Source organism: Hydra vulgaris, chromosome 08 (genome assembly GCF_038396675.1).
Source record: "Hydra vulgaris chromosome 08, alternate assembly HydraT2T_AEP".
NCBI lineage: Eukaryota > Metazoa > Cnidaria > Hydrozoa > Anthoathecata > Hydridae > Hydra > Hydra vulgaris.
This window is the reverse complement of record NC_088927.1, coordinates 6,663,529-6,681,746: the sequence shown is the minus strand read 5'-3', so window position 1 is coordinate 6,681,746 and position 18,218 is coordinate 6,663,529. Positions and strand designations below refer to the sequence as shown.

The following is an 18,218-nucleotide window of genomic DNA, read 5'->3' as shown; positions in this document are numbered from 1 at the left end:
AGAAAAATAAAGCATCATTTTTTATGGATGCTAAAGTTGCAAAAGAAGAAAAGACTAAATAATTCAAAGATATCCAAATGAACACAGAGTCTGTAAAATGTTAAGCATTTTCAGAAAAAAACAAAATACCTACAAGAAAAACTTTAATGTTTACTTAAATTACAAATTTTAAGTTGTGTTCAAGTTTCATTAAATTTAAATAACAAAGTTTCTGAGTTTTACTTTATAGTTGCTGCATTTAACATACCATTACACTATGGTCGGAAACATCACTTTTCTTGGCCAAAAGTCAAAATGTTTACACTCACGAAATATGTTTTTGTTTTTTAAATCTACTAGTCAACACTCCAAAGCAACTAAAAATTAATTTTGTTGTTGTAATATGCAATTCATCGTTATTCGGTGAGTCATCGAAGTTGAATTTGTTTGCTTCATTTGTAAACAGAATTGCGTTCGGTGTTTTATAGTGCTTACTTCAATTGCTTGTTAAAGCTGAAAACAAAGCATGTTAAATAAAAGTTTAAATGGAAAACAAAGGTGATGGTAAGTTTATTAATTTTGTAAAATATAATACTCAAAAATTGAATACTTTAAAAAATAAAATAACTTTTTCCAAAAGTCTTGAACATTTTGGAGTCTATTTTTTAAGTTTGAGTAAGCTCAACACATTTTGTTAAGGAGTGTTAAGCATAAGATTAAAAACCAAAATTACTTTGAAGTGTTTAGTTTTTGAAAATGTTTACCTCGATTTGCGGTTTTTGAGTAAATTCTTTTTTTTTCAGTCGTTATTTGTTTACAGAATTCAGCAGTTTTTGATATTTGGTTGACCCAGCAGAAGAAAGGAAAAAATAAGGACGCACTAATAAATTACTTTATACAAAAATGGGGAGCCGATGAAATTTCAGATGAATGCTTTAAAAATTTAACAGAAAAAGCACGCATGCTTAATAATAATTTGTCTGCAAAGTGGGAAAAGTGTCGTAGAAGATTTGATGATTTTCAAATTAAATATTCTGGCTGGCTTTGATCAGAAACTGTAATAATCAGGTAAATAAATTTAGAAATTGCTTTTACAGAGACTCAATGCACAGTAGAACTATACCCAGATGAAAAAATTGTATCACTAACTGGACGCAACTTAAGTACTCTGAGAAATCTGAACGAAGTAAGAGGAGACAAGCAGCAAACCTCTCGATGTCAGAACACAACGAAACAAATCTGTTAGTTCAAGCAGCATCAATTTCGGCTCGAAAACAAGGACAAGTAGTTTTTGCAGTTGTTTTAAAAGAAAGCATCGAAAATCCATCAAGACCATCCAAGGTTAGGAAGCTATATGTCGATGATGTAAATGCACCTATTGTAATATCTGATGAGGAAGCGTTAGCATTTCTTCTCGAAAATTTTTTTTCGAAGAGCCATTACTGTTCCATCCGGACTGAAAGCAAGCAACGTAACGCTAATATTTATCCACCCTATGATAATATATTAGCAATAAAAAGTGCAGACCCGATGGTGTACTAAGACGACAAATGTGCAAAGGTTTCTTTACAAATGCTTTTAATGCATACGGCTAAAAGAATTATAAAGATGCAAAAGGAAGTATTTGCGACAATTACGGGTAACTTCATATCAACGGAAATGATATTTAGCTACGGTTTTGACAGCAGCTCTGGTCAATCTCAATATAAGCAATCTTTCCTTGATCAAAGTACATCACGAAATGCTGATTCATGTCTTTTGGCCACAACAGTGATTCCCTTGAGACTCTTGAGTAGCGCGGGAGCCCCGATTTGGAATAATTGTTTTCCGCAGTCCACAAGATTTTGTCAGCCTTTAAAATTAGAGTACACGAGTGAAACGAAGGAAGTGATAATAAGAGAAGCTGCTGACTTAAATAAACAAATTCAAGAGCTTGAAAACATACGTGTTGAAATCGAAACTGGTAGGATAATCGAAATAACGTTCAGAATGTTTTTAACTGTTATAGATGGAAAAGTTTTGAATGTTTTAACCGATACAAAATCAAATCAAAAATGTCCAATACGCCATGCATACAAACTGACTTTCTTAAAGGCACAGATTGTAACAGCGTAAAATTTCAACCTATCGATGGAAAACTAAAGTACGGAATTAGTCCACTGCACTGCTGGATTAGATTTTTTGAGTTCCTACTACATTTAGGATACAAGATGGAAGTAAAAAAATGGCAAATAAGATCGGATGAAGATAAAGATGCAATTAAGAAAAGAAAAGAGTATATTCAGAATGAGTTTTGGAAAGAACTAGGTCTTCGTGTTGGTGTTCCGAAAGCAGGTGGTTGTGGTTCCACAAATGACGGCAAAACGTCGCGTAGAGCATTTACGGAATATGATAAATTTTCGAAAGTTTTAGGAGTAGGCACCGAATTAATATTTCGAATGAGAATAATATTAATATGTTTATCTTGTCAACTTTCCCTAAATTTGGATAAATTTAAAGAATATTGCTTTCAAACTGGTCAATTATATCAAAGCAAGTACCGCTGGTTGCCAATGACTCCCACAGTACATAAAGTTATAGTTCACTCAATGCAATTAATGCAGATTACAGCACTTCCTGTTGGTTACTTCGGAGAGGATGCAGTTGAGTCACGAAACAAAATATATAAAAGCGACAGACTGCACCATGCACGTAAGACTAGCCTATTGATAATCTTTTCGATGTATTTCATAGAGCTCTTGATACATCGGATCCATTAATTTCATCTCTTCGCTTAAATACACGTGTGCACCAAAGGAAGCGTTTAACACTGCCACCAGCAGTAAAGGAATTATTGTATTGCGAGGATATCAGTGAAACATGTGCAACTGAGAATTTAGAAAATATGGATGACGACGAGGACGATTATCCAGAACAACTTGAAGAGAAAAATACATTTTTGGATAATGAATTGTATTAAATTAAAGAGTTTAATAAAATTTTAATATTTTCGTAAATATGTGTGTAAATCATATTTTCAATTTCCAGAAACAACATATTTACTCGAAAGTATCGTATATTTTCTAATTTAGAACTAAAAAAAATAAAAACTCAGAAAGAAAAGAAAAAATAATTTTATGTAAAAAAATTTTTTTTTAATTTTAATTCTAAATTTTGATAATTTTTTTTAAAAAAAATTAATTATTTTATACAAAAACACTTAAAATATACTGCAAATTCAAATTCCAGTTAAAAATTCCGTTATTTTAAGTTTTAATAGTTTTGGCCAAGAAAAGTGATGTTTCCGACCATAGTGCATTATTTCATTTGTTTAAAATTTTTATTTGTATTCAAAATTTTAAAATTAATAGGGAAAAATCATTATCGAAATTGCAAATTTCGAAAATTTTCGATTAAAACGGTACCGAAATACTTCTTTTTTTTCTACTAGCCAAACTAATTTCGGAAATAAAAAAGGAATTTCGAAATGTATAATTAATTCCGAAATAAAATATTGGACTTCGAAAAGTGAAATTAATTTCGAAAGAAAAAACAGAATTACGAAATGTGAAATTAACTTCGAAAAAAAAAAAGTGGATTTCGAAAAGTGAAATTAATTTCGAAAGAAAAATAATAATTTCGAAATGCGCAATTAATTTCGAAAAAAACCAAACAACATTTGATAACCTAAATTAATTTTGAAAATAAATTTAGATTTCGAAAAGTTTAATTAATTTCAGGAAGAAAATAAATAGAAATTTGGAAAGTTAAATTTATTCCAAAATATAATTTTAATACATATTTTGTTTGCATAATAATATCAAAATAACCGGGCGCCTAAATAATTTACCACGGGGTGTTTCAGCAGGTAGACCTTTTATTATATATATATATATATATATATATATATATATATATATATATATATATATATATTATATATATATATATATATATATATATATAAATATATGTTGTATTTAGAGATATGTGTATATATGGCAAAATAATACTATTTTGGTAAATTTAATTTGGTCCCAGTATGTTTAGTATGTAATGAATCTGTTATAGTGTGCAAAAAATATAATTTAAGGAGGCACCATGATTCAAAGCATCTAAAAAACTTAACCAGTTTCTTGACGAATTAGGAAAAAAAAACAAAAAACAAATTTATAATTAGTTTGTTGGGCAACAAGATTTGTTAAAAAGAGGCACTATCTTAACAGTAAATGCTACTGTTGCAAGCTATGAAATTAGTCTCTTTAGTTACAAATTCTAAACCATTCAGTGACGTGGAAAGATTACTTAAATTTAAAATTATTCACACCCCTTCCCTCCTCAATGCATTTTTTTGTGCATTTAGTCGGAAAAGTTTACCCTTTTAAATAAGCCGGCAAATGTAGACCTTTAAGACCAGTCAGTCGTCGAATTTCAAAAAACAAGGACCTTATTTTTTACTTAGCAAAAATTTTAATTTCATCCCACCACGTAACACATACTAGCGCCTGCCCTGGTGGCAGCTCAATGATTGAATACCGGTGGTTTTTCCAGACAGGAAAAGAAAATAAAGACTGGAAAGAAAACAGCTTGTCATTAATTAAGCTGTTTGTTGGAAAGCTCATCAGATAAACAAAAAAGACAAGTGTTTTAATTTACTAAGAATTAAAAGTGAAAACAAATTTCAGTTCAATACGAACTCTTTTAACATTATTTGATAAAGAAATGTTTTTCATTATTTGTTTTCTTTAATAAAAACTAACTGCTTCAATAAGCTCGGTGCCAGCCGGTTCCGTAGCTCCATACCTATTAAACCTGTTGAACTAAATAAGCATTCTAATGACACCGATGTCGCTGGAACTAAAAATATTACCCGTGCAATTTGTGTCAAAACCGGGAACAATTTTTGATTAGCTTGGAAAAATTCGATGGCACTATTTTCGTAGCTCTGAAAGTATTGTAGACTGTAATTGTTGATTTGTTTTTCAAGTTTATCATTGTTTTCAATTAAATGACAACATGCTTTATCTGTTACAAGTTCAATTAAGTTGATTGGCTTTCGTCTTTTATTGTTAATGAAAGTAGTAGTATTTGCATACGATGGCGTTGACGATTGCTGAAATGTTTTTATGGTATTGTCAGTTGAGCTGTTTGATGAGTTTAAAGTGTTATTTAAACAATTTTTTTCAATTGTTATATCGATTTCTTCGGGTTCTTTTAGATGCATTTCATAAAATGTTTTTATAAACATTTTTGCCTTTGTAATTCATTCATATCTATCGATATCATTTTTGATAAACTCAAATTTACGAAATTTGAAATTAAGAAAAGTAGCTGCTAAGAAAAAATCATTAGCAAAAATGTATTTAAAACGCCCTTTTAGAAACCTTAATAATTCCTTTTGAAAAGTCTTAGCTAGTTCTGTAAAAATGGGTTGCGATTCAAGTATTCCATTTAGTAGAGAATACAATGTTGGAAACAGAAATGTTACTGTAACATATTTCTTTCCGCTAAAAAGTTTTGTTAGCTCTTTAATTGGGTGTAACAAATCACATAAATCCTCCAGCACCTTAAATTCATTAGCAGTGGGAAGATAGTCTTTTATATTTTGGTATTCAATGCTTATCATATCCAACGCAGTTTTATTTGTTAATATAGATTCAATCATATCCAATTGGCTATTCCAGCGAATAGGTATATCTTGTACTAATTTAATTTTAGTTTCATATCGAAGTACTTCTTGAACTTCTCTTAACCTTTTTTGTAACATCTCCAAATGCTTAAATGAACCAACAATGTGCCTACAGGATGAAATTACCTTGGCAATTTCCAATATGCCTTCGTTCATTTTTTCAATTTCTTTAACTTCACTTTCTGTAATTTCTTTATTAATTAATTTTCCATTACCGTCGTAATCCTTTACTTTGTAACGCTTTAAACCATTTTTTAATTTTTTTACTTTTATATCTCTCGTGTTTAGAAGATCGTTAAGCACAAGATTCAAACGATGACCAGCACATGGAATCTTAAGAACATTATCATCAAATTTATTTACTGCAGAGAAAACGTTTGCACCTGAGTCAGTAACTAGTGCAAAAATCTTATTACTGATTGACCATTCAATGAAGATTTCGTTTAACGTATTAAATAAACATTCAGCTGTTTTCACTTCAGACATAAACCTAAGATCCAAGTTTCGGTCAACCAGAATCATATTTTTGTCAATAAAATGACAAGTCACACCGAGGTAGCTGTTTTTACTCAATGAATTGAGTAAAAACAATTGTAATGAAATGACATCCCTTTAATTTTAGCATTAAAATTGATCTTAGATTGTCCGTAATTGATGCTAATTATTTTTTGCCCACCGTGTTTATGCATGGCATTTTGTACCTTTTGTTTCTCGCTAACTAAATTTACAAAATCTGGATGACGTACTATCGAAATCGGCTGATCAGTACAAACAATAAAGTTTATCAATAACTTGTTTAATTTTTTATGACCAGTCTCTTTAAAACTATTTTCTTTACCGCTCTTAATATCGAATATATTGTCATCGTTGAGTAAAATTGTTGATTTTTTCAGATATTTTTGAATTAATGCAATGATCAATTGATAAATGGGATTGCATTGAACTGGTCGAACAGTTGTAAGGTAGAGTCTTATAACATATGCTGCATTTTTTTTTTTTTTTAATTCGAAATAAGTCCAAACTAAGCTTTGTTTTCTTATTCTATTCTTAATAACGAATTTATTTGTTTTTGACATGTTAATACAAATAATAGTTTTTTACTCGTACGCATACAACAAATATTAATAAATTAGGATCTTATGTTATTAGTAAATGTGTAACACATGTTACTTCACTTATGTTACCGATAGCGTTCGACGATTTAGGTAACTTCCGAAACAGTTTCTTCTAGTTACCGTTAATTGCGGTAACTTTAGGGTAACTTAAATAATTGGGTAACTTTTTTAAAATTTAAAAAAGTAAGTTAAAAAAAACTTACAACTATTATTGATAAAACTGTGAGAAGAATTTATATTACCAATAACATTGCGCAGATTTCATTTGTCGTTGCATACAAATATTTAAAAACATTTTCAGTAACAAAAAAGGAGAAAATGTCAAAAATTAGTCCCTCGCTAGATATCTATCTATTTACCTATCTATCTATCTATCTATCTATCTATCTATATATATATATGTATATATATATATATAGGGTAAACCGGGGAAATACCGACACACGAGGCAAACCCCGACACCCTGCTCTGTAGTTGTATTTTGTGTGTTAAGCGCTGTTGTATAGTATTGTATAACTCACTGAGCGTTAGTTTTAGTGTTGTCCGCCAGGTAGCAGCACTTTAAACCTCGTTTTTATATTTTCCTTTGGACATAATTCTTTTAAAAACTAGCTCAAATCGTAAAAAGAGCTTATTAAAGTCATTTCTTCTTCATCTTCTTCAATATAGCTTTCATCGCATAAGTAATTTTGTTTATCTTCCTTGTCTAATAAAGATGAGTTAATATAAAGAAAAGATAACTTTTCCACATTTTCATTTAATAGTCTGTTTCTTCTCTTTTCATGAATGAAATTATATGTGCTCCAAACTCTTTCACTAGAAGCAGAAGATGTCAGAACTGTGAATAGCCTGATTGCAATTTTAGATAAATATGGAAATTTGCTTTTTCCAACAATTGCCCAGTATTGAAAATTTGACATTTTAAAAATTTCTTCTTTGATACTGTCTGACATAAAAATAAACTGTGTTAAATATTTATTCAACTCAAAAATAGCTAAACTGATTTCGTCTTCTGAATCATAAAATATTGTAAAATATTTTTTTAATTGTTTCAAAGTGTCTAATTTATGTGAACCAATCATGTCATCACTAGCATATATTGGTGATAAAACAAAAGCAAATCTCATAGATTCTGTATGGAGAAAGGCCCACCTTTCATATAACAACTTGACAATTATTCCTGAATCTAAATCATGTTTTTCAAAATGACAGAAGAGTCTTTTAAAATCATTGTAAATGTTTGCTAAATCATAATTATCACTTTCAAATTTTGGAAATTCAAGTATGGTTGATAGGCTTTTGACTTTTTTCCAAAACTCACAATCAGAAACAATTTTTATAAATGATTTTTTTTTCTCTGATTCTTTAATATTTGACACAATGTGATCCTTAATTAAGAGTTCAAACATAAATTTAGCATTCATTAATTTTGATAAACAATTATAATGAGTATACCAACGAGTGTCAACAGGAATCACTAAGGTATTTTGAATTCTATACTGTTTTTTTAATTCATTAAACCTATATGAAAGCAATTGTATTCTTTTGATAAATAAGACAACTTGTAAAGCAGATGTCATTGTTTCTTTAAAATAATCTAAAGAAATTATATCTTTTATGAGTAGATTAATAACGTGAGCAGCACATCCAGTAGCAAAAATTTTAGGAAACTTTCATTCAATAATATTCCATGCACTTCTCATTGAACTTGTGTTATCAGTTATAATTGAAAAACGTTTATCACTTCCTGATTCTTCTACAAACTTTAAAACACCTTCAGCAATAGTTTTTTCCTGTTTGAGAAACACCACTAGTGTTTATAGATTTAAAAAAAAAAGGTTGTTTTCCAGGAATTATGATAACATAGTTTACAAGGTGATCATTTTGTATATTTGACATCACTTGTAATTGAAAAATAAGGACTTTCGCTTATCATTTTTAAGCCAATATTGTAATACTTTTCATACTGATTTCTCAAAAGAGTAGTTCTAATAACTTTTTCTGATGACATATGGTTTTAATAAACCGGTCTCAAAGCACCTATAAAGCTTTTAAAAGCTGAAGAGTTTATAACATTAAATGGAATTCCAGTTTGAAAAACAAAATTTGACAATAATTCATCATATTGCAATTGCTCAGATTTGCTTAAAGTGTCCATCCAATTTATTATGGTAGCATTTTTAATAAATTCTTTTGGAATATCAGATCTTCCACTTTGTTGACTTATCAAATTAGCACCACTAAGTTGTTTACTTATACCAACTTTATTACTTACAGGTTTATCAAAAAAAATCTGTTTTTCTTCATCAGATATACCAGAACAATTAGCTCTTTTATGGCTGCGTAATTTATCAGACGACCAATAAACTTCAATGCCACAGAGAATGCATTTTCCTCTTTTAGTAAAATTATTCCTGCTTTTTAGATTTTTTTCAATACATATTTTAGCTTTCATCTAAATCAATGTTAAATAACAGTAAAACGTGACTTTTCAACTCAGTGAATTAATACTAATTCAACAATAACGTTAACGTGATAATTTTATTTATTTAAACACATAACCAACACTTTTATTGTTATATAAAACTTATTTAGCTCTAAAAGACTTAATACTTTATTTGAACTTTTATGTAAAATTGTTATATTTACTTAAAAACTAAATGTATATAAAAATGTTAAATTGCTGAGCATTTTAAGGTGCTGTAAACTAAACTTCAATTTACCGCACCTAGAAATCTTAAGCAATTTAATATTCTTTTAAACATTCAGTTAAGTAAAAATATAACAATCTTGCATCAAAAGTACTTTAAACTAAAACACTATATTAAATGTTTATAGTAAAACATTTATAATAAATGTAATAAAGATATAAAATATAAAAACATTTGATTTATGAACATCCACTTAAATAGATATTTTAATTTTTTAAAGCACTTGCTTTGATCCGTATGGAAGTGACCGGTAACTAGATTTAAGCTACCGGTAGATTACCGGTAACTTACCGGGTAGTAACGTTACCGGTAAGTAACTTTCCGAACCCTAGTTACCGAGCGATTAAGGAGATTATTATAACTTTAGTTACATTTTAGAGTTATATAACAAAAAGATTGCTTAGGAATAAACATAATTGTTTAAGATCGTTGTAAATCTCATTTAAATAACCACTAGAGAGTAATTAGCCGTTTACGTTGCAACAATGATTTCTTATACTTGCGTTAGAGGCCCTTAGGGAATTGTACATTACAACTTTTAAACGTCATAATTATATCATTTAGGAAAAGCGCACGAACTTTTATGTAAATTCTAAATCTAAGGTTTAAACTTACGTTATGCAAATTTAAAATTAAAAAGTGTTTAAACTAGTGTTGCTATCGACTTTGACTAAACCGACTAAAAGTCTACTAGTCGAAATTAGTCGATTTTGAAAAATCTAATAGTGGATCTAATCGACTTTGGATTATCTACTAATCGACTAAAAGTCGATTTAGTCGAATAATAGTACTTATACATGCATTTCTAATATCTTTTTATTTGATTGAACATTATAAATCTTTTTAATTTTATTTTGTTAACAAAAGCAAATATGACTGTTGAATAGAATGTAGTTTTTTCAGAGCCGGAACAAAATATTTGCCCCCCTTTCTTTCATATTAAATTAAAAAATTTAAATATAGTATCTCCCTCCATCCCAACGACCTCTCTCCAGCACCTAATCCAGCACTAAGTTTTTTGTCTACTCTCTTGAAGTTCTATTAAGCGTTTGAGGATTTCAGCAACTTCCAAAAAAATAACTTTTAGTTACCGGTACCGGTATCTGCGGTCACTTGAGAACAACTAAAAGTACTCAAGAGTAACTTATAATACACTGAAAGTAGCTACACAACATCTTCCGATAATTACATATGGTAACTAGAATTAAATTCCGCCTAAGTAAACAATTCGTAATGTTAACAGTAAGTAACTTGCCGAATCTTAGTTCTAACATAGTATCTAAAAATTAATATACAAACAACCAGGCCTGAAAAGAGGTTGGGAAAGATTCATTGGGTGTGTGTTTGTAAAAATAATATTATTTTCATTTTACACAATATCTTTGTAAACTTTTTCTCTATTTTTACTATATTAACATTTTATTGATATTATTTTTTCATTTCTTTAGTATTTTTATAAATAATAAATAATCAAAATTACAAACTTCTTTTTTCGATATCCCAATTAATTTAAATCCAAAATATTGTTAGTTAGCTTCTGTATTTCTGGGTTTACGACTGATCATTTAACTAGGGCTCGCCAAAAAAGGTTTTTCCGCATGCTTTTTAGCATCTGCCTTTTTATGGTCCAAAGATTTTTTCTGACGGCCCTGCATTATTAAACAACTTTATAACATATGACAATAATTATTATATTAAAAAACATTATAGTTTTGTATTTTTTTTTGTTTTTTTTAGCAGTCTTTGCATGTGATTATTAAAAAGATTCTCATACAATATCGATCCAATATACAGTGCCGATCCGTTTCGTTCTTTAACTAGGGCTCTAAATATAATTAAATTGTGAGACCCTTCATATCTAAATAGTTTATTTTAAAACTTATATTTACTTTTATTTTACTATTTTAGACTTATATTTGTTTTACATATATCAAGAAGTCAAAAGGACTTTTTCACTATACTAAATCATTTGGACCTAGCAAAATTTATCCTGCGTGGAGTTCATATTGCTTTGTTTCATTAATATTTAAGTTATATAATTTAAAAATATATAAAACACATAAATTACTTGATTTCTTTTATTACTTCTACCCCCTTCACATTTTATAAAATAAAGATCAAAGGCATGCCATATATATATATATATATATATATATATATATATATATATATATATATATATATATATATATATATATATATATATATATATATATATATATATATATATATATATATATATATATATATATATATATATATATATATATATATATATAATATATATATATATATATATATATATATATATATATATATATATATATATATAGGGGAGAGTTGCCGAAATTGGAACAGCTCCTTAATTGGAACACTTAGCTTTATTTAAAAACTGGAACTTATTCTACTTTCATGAATATTTTTTCTTGTAAAGAAAATAATTTTCTTTATTTTTTGAAACTTCTAGTATTTAAACTTAAAAACTGCACGTATGTGAATAAAATTACTTTTTCTTAAAGAAAAAAATTTTTGCGATCTAATTTTATCGTTGCATTTAAACGATTACAGAAGCTTAACGATATTGAGTTTGATGATAATTTTTTTAAAATTTTAAATTTTAAGGGTTTCAAGTCTATGTGATATTAAGAGCTGATATCGTAAGTTGTTACTTGTATGTAAATATTTTGCTACATTACCATGGTCCTATGTTGCCCAGAATGGAACTTCAAAAGTTGCCGTAATGGAAACGATGTCATCTCATAACACGCTACTTGACGTCCGAATTATCAGAAAATTTCATTAGTCCGACTGTATAATATTTTTTAAAGCGAATTTCTTTTTTAGACATAGTATTATTGTTAGACATTTGTTGCTTTTTTGGAATTGGTATTTAGTCTTGCTTTAAAGTATGAAATGATTTTTCACAAAATTTTTTTCATAGTCTAAAGTCTAGTCATAGTCTAAGGATATAAAGTTGATTGTAAACATCGTATACTTTAATTAACAAATCATTTTATCTTTTAGTAAAAAATAAAATGTAAAAGTTTTACAAAAGTTATACATTTCTATTTAACGGATAAACTTGTAAGACATCATAAAGTATATACCCAGCATAAGTTTTTTACTGTATATAGAAGTTAATATATAAAGTTGCAAACTTTATATAGTTTATATAGATTTTGATTTATATAGTTAATGATTAACAAAACAAAAATTATGAAAAATAATGATTATATAATGAGTATATAATTAACTTAATCATATATGAATAACAAATAAATATATGAAAAAATAAGCCTGTAATAAGATTATAAAACTCTCCTTATGTATCTTCATAGTAATTTGCTTTTATTTTAGATGCAAACACCACGAAAATATGGAAAATGGAAAGTAGAAAACTTGAAAAAAGCTGTTGAAGCAATAAAACAAGGAGAAATCAGCTTAAATGAAGCCGCTTATGAATTTTGTATTCCAAAAGCAACTTTGTCAAGGCATATAAATGAAAAAAACAAAGTCGCTGCTGCAAATGTGAAATTTCATGGTCGACTTACCACCTTACCTAATGAAATTGAAACAGAACTAGCTGATCACTGTTTATTATTAGAATCGAGGTACTTTGGATTAAGGATTGATGATCTTCGTCGTCTAGCATTTGATATTGCGGAAGCTAACAACATCACACATAATTTTAACAAACAAACACGAATGGCAGGAAAAAAGTGGTATTATGCATTTATGCAAAGGCACCCACAACTGTCGCTTCGTGGGCCTGAATCAACATCAATTGCACGTGCACAAGGTTTTAATAAAGAGCGAGTGCAATCTTTTAATTTGCTTTCAAAGTTATACATGGAAGAAAAGTTAACTCCAGACAGACTTTATAATATGGATGAAACTAGTTTATCAACAGTACAAGATGGTCAGATAAAAATTATTAGTGCAAGGGGCAAAAAACGAGTTGGAATTATGACTAGTAGTGAACGAGGAAATTCAGTAACAGTTGTAGTTTGTGTATCTGCAGCAGGATTTTATGTTCCACCAATGTTAATATATAAACGCAAAAGAATGAAGCCAGAAATAACAAATGGTGCACCTCCAGGAACTGTATTTAGTACTCAAGAGAAAGGATGGATGTCGAATGAAGGTTTTTTAGATTAGCTCAATCATTTCATTAAAGTTGTTAAACCTTTAAAACAATCAAAAGTTTTGTTGATACTTGATGGTCATGTTACACATTCAAAAAATTTGGCAGCGATATATCTGATTCTGATTTTACAGCCTCTTCATTTACTGATGTTGGTCCTTCAAACAATCTTCAGTCATCTGAAAGTATAGATGGGATGACAAAACTATCTACAGATAAATCAAGTGAAAAAAAATTAAAATGTCATGTTTCAGTTTCAACTTTGTCTCTTTTGCCAGTGGTTTCACTTGAAGTAAAAAACAAAAAAAGAAGATCACGAACAACTCAGGCGGCTGATCTTACAAGCTCCCCATATAGACGTGCTCTAGAAATTACACCAAGAAATCAAAAGCACACACTAAATCAAATAGCTTCCAAACAAATTAAAAAATCTACAAAAAAAAGCTCACACTAAATCCAATAACTGCCAAACTATTGCAAAAACCACAGGAAAGCAAAGTAGCACTTGACTCAATCACCATGGACCAAATGAAATTGAGCTCATCAAATAAAATCACCATCGCCACCACAGCACACCACATATCGCCACTACCATCCCAAGTGCAGAAGCTGCAAGAAAAAAAGACTTATGAATTGCGAAAAAAGGATTAAATATTTGTTGTAATTTTTATTTGTTATTATATCTTTTAAATATCTTTTATTAAAAAGCTAATCAATTAATTTTTCCTTTGAGTCATAAGTTTTATAGCTGTAATTTATTCAAATATTAGAACTGTTCTAATTAAAGAATATATGTGTTCCATTCAAGGAGACCAGTTGCCTTTATTGGAACAAAATGGTGCCTTGAAAAATCAAAGTTTATATCCAATAAGGGTGCGATCAATAGAGTCGAATCATTAATAAAAGCATAGTAGGGTTGTATATCTATATTATTTAATTCATAAATGTTTTCATAGTTAAGCCATCTTGGGTTAATAAATATTTTTTCCTAAAGTGTTCCAATTAAGGCAACTCTCTCCTATATATATATATATATATATATATATATATATATATATATATATATATATATATATATATATATATATATATATATATATATATATATATATATATATATATATATATATATATATATATATATATATATATATATACATATATATATATATTAGGTACGTGGAAATCGCGATTTACGGAACCGATTTTTATGCTAAAATTTTAGTTGTGTATCGCTACCATACTTTTTTATGGAGTATTTTGCTGAGAATTTTGCATGAAAATTTGGTTGATGTTGTCACTTGGATTTGTAGTCAAAGAAATGTAGAGTCCGCTTTTTTTATTCTTAAAATAGTTTGCTTTATGCATTTTCTATAAACATGCCAAATTTCAACAAAAAATAATTATAAGCAATTAGTCTAATTGGTATTGGACTTTAGGTACCTAATTTCGGTTTTTCTGTTTTTTTTTTGTTTTTTTTCGGTAAGCGAAATCCGGGTGGGGCCAAAATCCGGATAAGGGGGCGAATAAAATAAAATCTTGTTTTGAATTATTTTGATTTATATTATTAGATTTAATTTAATAAGGACAAACTTAATAAAACTGTTTTAGATGCACTAAAAGATAGTAAGTTCAATTTTTTTATTCATGATAATAGTATTAATAACTATTTTCAAATCCAAAAAATATGATTAATGTAAAAAAAAAATTATGTAACATATAAAAAAAGAATAATGTTTCAGATTAAAACTGTTGATATTCAATAGCAACAGTTTTGATATTTTAAAACACTAAAATTTAATATTTTAAAAACACTAAGAAGTTTTTTGTCAAAATTAAACTAATGAAGTATGGAATATACTTATTTATATGTGGTTTATAATAGTCTATTAAACTATTGAATTAATTGTTAACTGTTAGTATCAGTCGACAATTTATTAAGATATCACATAAAAATAAAAATATTTCATACTTCATTAGTTTAATCTTAACAAAAAACTTCTTAGTGTTTTTAAAATATAACAAAAGATATCATTATTATTGTCTTTTATCATATTTGGATTATATACTCCTTTATCTGTGGATTAGTGTTTAAATCATTATACAAGCATGTCTAATATTTATTTCTTGTTTAGATCCTACCCAGCTTTTTGTAGATTTTTTAAGATTTCATAAGTATAAATCACATAAATTTTGAATTTATTCATTAAAAAAGCATTTACATAATCACAAAGAGAAAATAATATACAATAAGTAAATGTTAAAAAACATTTATAATATCTTCCTAATATAGAAACACTTAAAAAACATAAGGTAATGTTTTTTACTTATTGTATACTATCTTTGTCTGTGCTTATTGTTTACATAAGTTTGTAACTCTTCCTAAGTTAAGTTTGTTTTGTTTTGTTTGTTTGTTACATAAGTTTGTAACTCTTCCTTATCTTGTTGCTTATAGATATATTATCTTTATATTTTAATAGTTATACCTTATTTTCATTTTTGTTAGTATAGTTGTTGCACATTAAGCAAAACAGCTTTGAAGATTGTTACATTTGTCACTTACTGTTGATACTTTCAAATTATTTTGTGTACAATATTTTTGTTACTTTTAGTCGAATCTACTTAGCCTATCGCTGGAAAGTTTGTATCAGTTCGTATATGTTAATGATTATAGAATTTGCTAAAACTTTTTAATCTGTGAATAGATTTTAAAGATTACTAATTTCAAAGTCATTATTTGCAATATTTATTTTTTATTACATATTTTGAATTTTAGTTGCATCTTTGTTTTGAACGAATCGTAAGTTTACCAATTATTACTTTTTAATATGTGCATATATTTTCGACGACTGAAATATAAAGTTCTTTCTACATCTGCTATAAGTGGTATGTTTACAAATTTTTACTTTTCAATATGTTTATGCTTATCTTGGCAATTACAGTATTTATTTTTAATTACGACTTTGAAATCATTAGTTATATCTTCAGCAACTACTATTTAAAACTACTATTAAAAACTACTATTTGCAAACATGTACACTCCTTTCTTATCAGTTGCAAATTTTTATAAAAATTTTTTTTATCTTTAGTTCCATGTGCACAACCTTCTTCTGGTAATTTTATGATTTAGAAATGTTTCTGAATGATTATTGAACTTATGTTTCTATTTATATACACTGTTTAATGCATTAGTATTGTGTTATCCCTCGAAGTGCAGTAGAATGAAATTTTTTACTCTCGTTAACATTTTTTAAGATATCATTGATTAATACTTTGTTCATATTAACTATTAATGTTAATATTATTCAGTATATCACTTTCGCAATTAATTGTTTTATATTAAATTTTATATTAAATTGTTTTATATAAAGTTGTTTTATATTTAACTGTGTTATATTACATTTTAAAGCAGAACAGCTTTGACGGTTGTTAAATTTGTAACTTACTGTTAACAATTTCAAATTATTTTGTGTACAATTTTTTTGTTATTTTTAGTCGAATCTACACAGCCTATCACTGGTAAGTTTGTATCAGTTTGTTTATGTTAATGATTATAGAATATTTCAAATGTTGATAAATGTGAAGAGTATTTTGCATACTTATTTACTATTCTTGTTTTAGTTTATTTAAACTGTTTGTTTGACTTTGTTAATAGTTATTTGATTTTAAATTAGTTTACCTTATGTTTAAAGTTATTAAAAATTATATTTGCATTATTGATGTTGAAATACTAGTTTCTTGTAACCGTTACTTGTTTATAGAAGGTATGAGGATACTCCAACTTGCATCTTGTAATGTGGTAAGATTTATGAAGTTATTTCTCCCTTTTCGAATAAACACAATTTAAAATTTTTTTTTTAATTTTTATTGACATTTTTTCCAAGCTTTAATAAGAAGGAAGGGGGGGGGGGTCATTGGGTGTGGCACACGCCCCTTCCCTAGTAAAATAATCTTGAATCTTTTTCAATAAACTCAAATTAAAACCTTTTTTCGAATATCTTTTAAATTTTTTTTTTTAGGTTGGATAAGACTGGGCGGATGGGAGGAGGAGGGTGCGTTGGGTGTGGCATATGTCCCACCTCTAATGTCAATTTATACACCACTTGTGTATGCTGTGAAATAAGAAAATGTAATTTAAACTTTTTAACACAAAATATAATCAATGTTTTTTTCGTTAAAATATTTATAAGAAAGTAACATTTCACTACGAGGGTGTTAAAACGTAACAAAGACATCCACCCTTTAATCTGAAATAGACCACTAATATTTGGAAACGGAAAGGAAGCAAATTAGATTAACTTTTTATGTATAAAGATAACATATTTTATCAGAAAAACACTCTTTCGTGTGAAAAACTTGTATTTTTTTAAGGTTACGATGGTGTTCCGGTACCCCCTCTGGCCCTCTAGACACCCCTTTTATCTATAGAGTTAAGTGAACTTGTAACCTACTCTTACATCTATCTTTTGATACCAAGGTATAGGCGTTTGGATTAGATTTGACAAAGTTATAACAATTTCAGAGAAAAAAAAATAATTTTGGAACCAGTTTCTATAATAAAATTATATATCGAAAATTTGCTACTAAAAACGTCATAACTT

At 27.9% G+C, this 18,218-nt stretch overlaps 1 long non-coding RNA gene across 1 annotated transcript; it reads left to right on the top strand.

The window, feature by feature from the left end:
• The first annotated feature begins 17,331 nt into the window (after nt 1-17,331).
• On the top strand, nt 17,332-17,972 carry LOC136084140 (uncharacterized). Its single transcript, XR_010640355.1, has 2 exons — nt 17,332-17,416; nt 17,637-17,972. It is a non-coding gene; the product is annotated as an uncharacterized LOC136084140 (long non-coding RNA).
• Nucleotides 17,973-18,218: the final 246 nt, after the last annotated feature.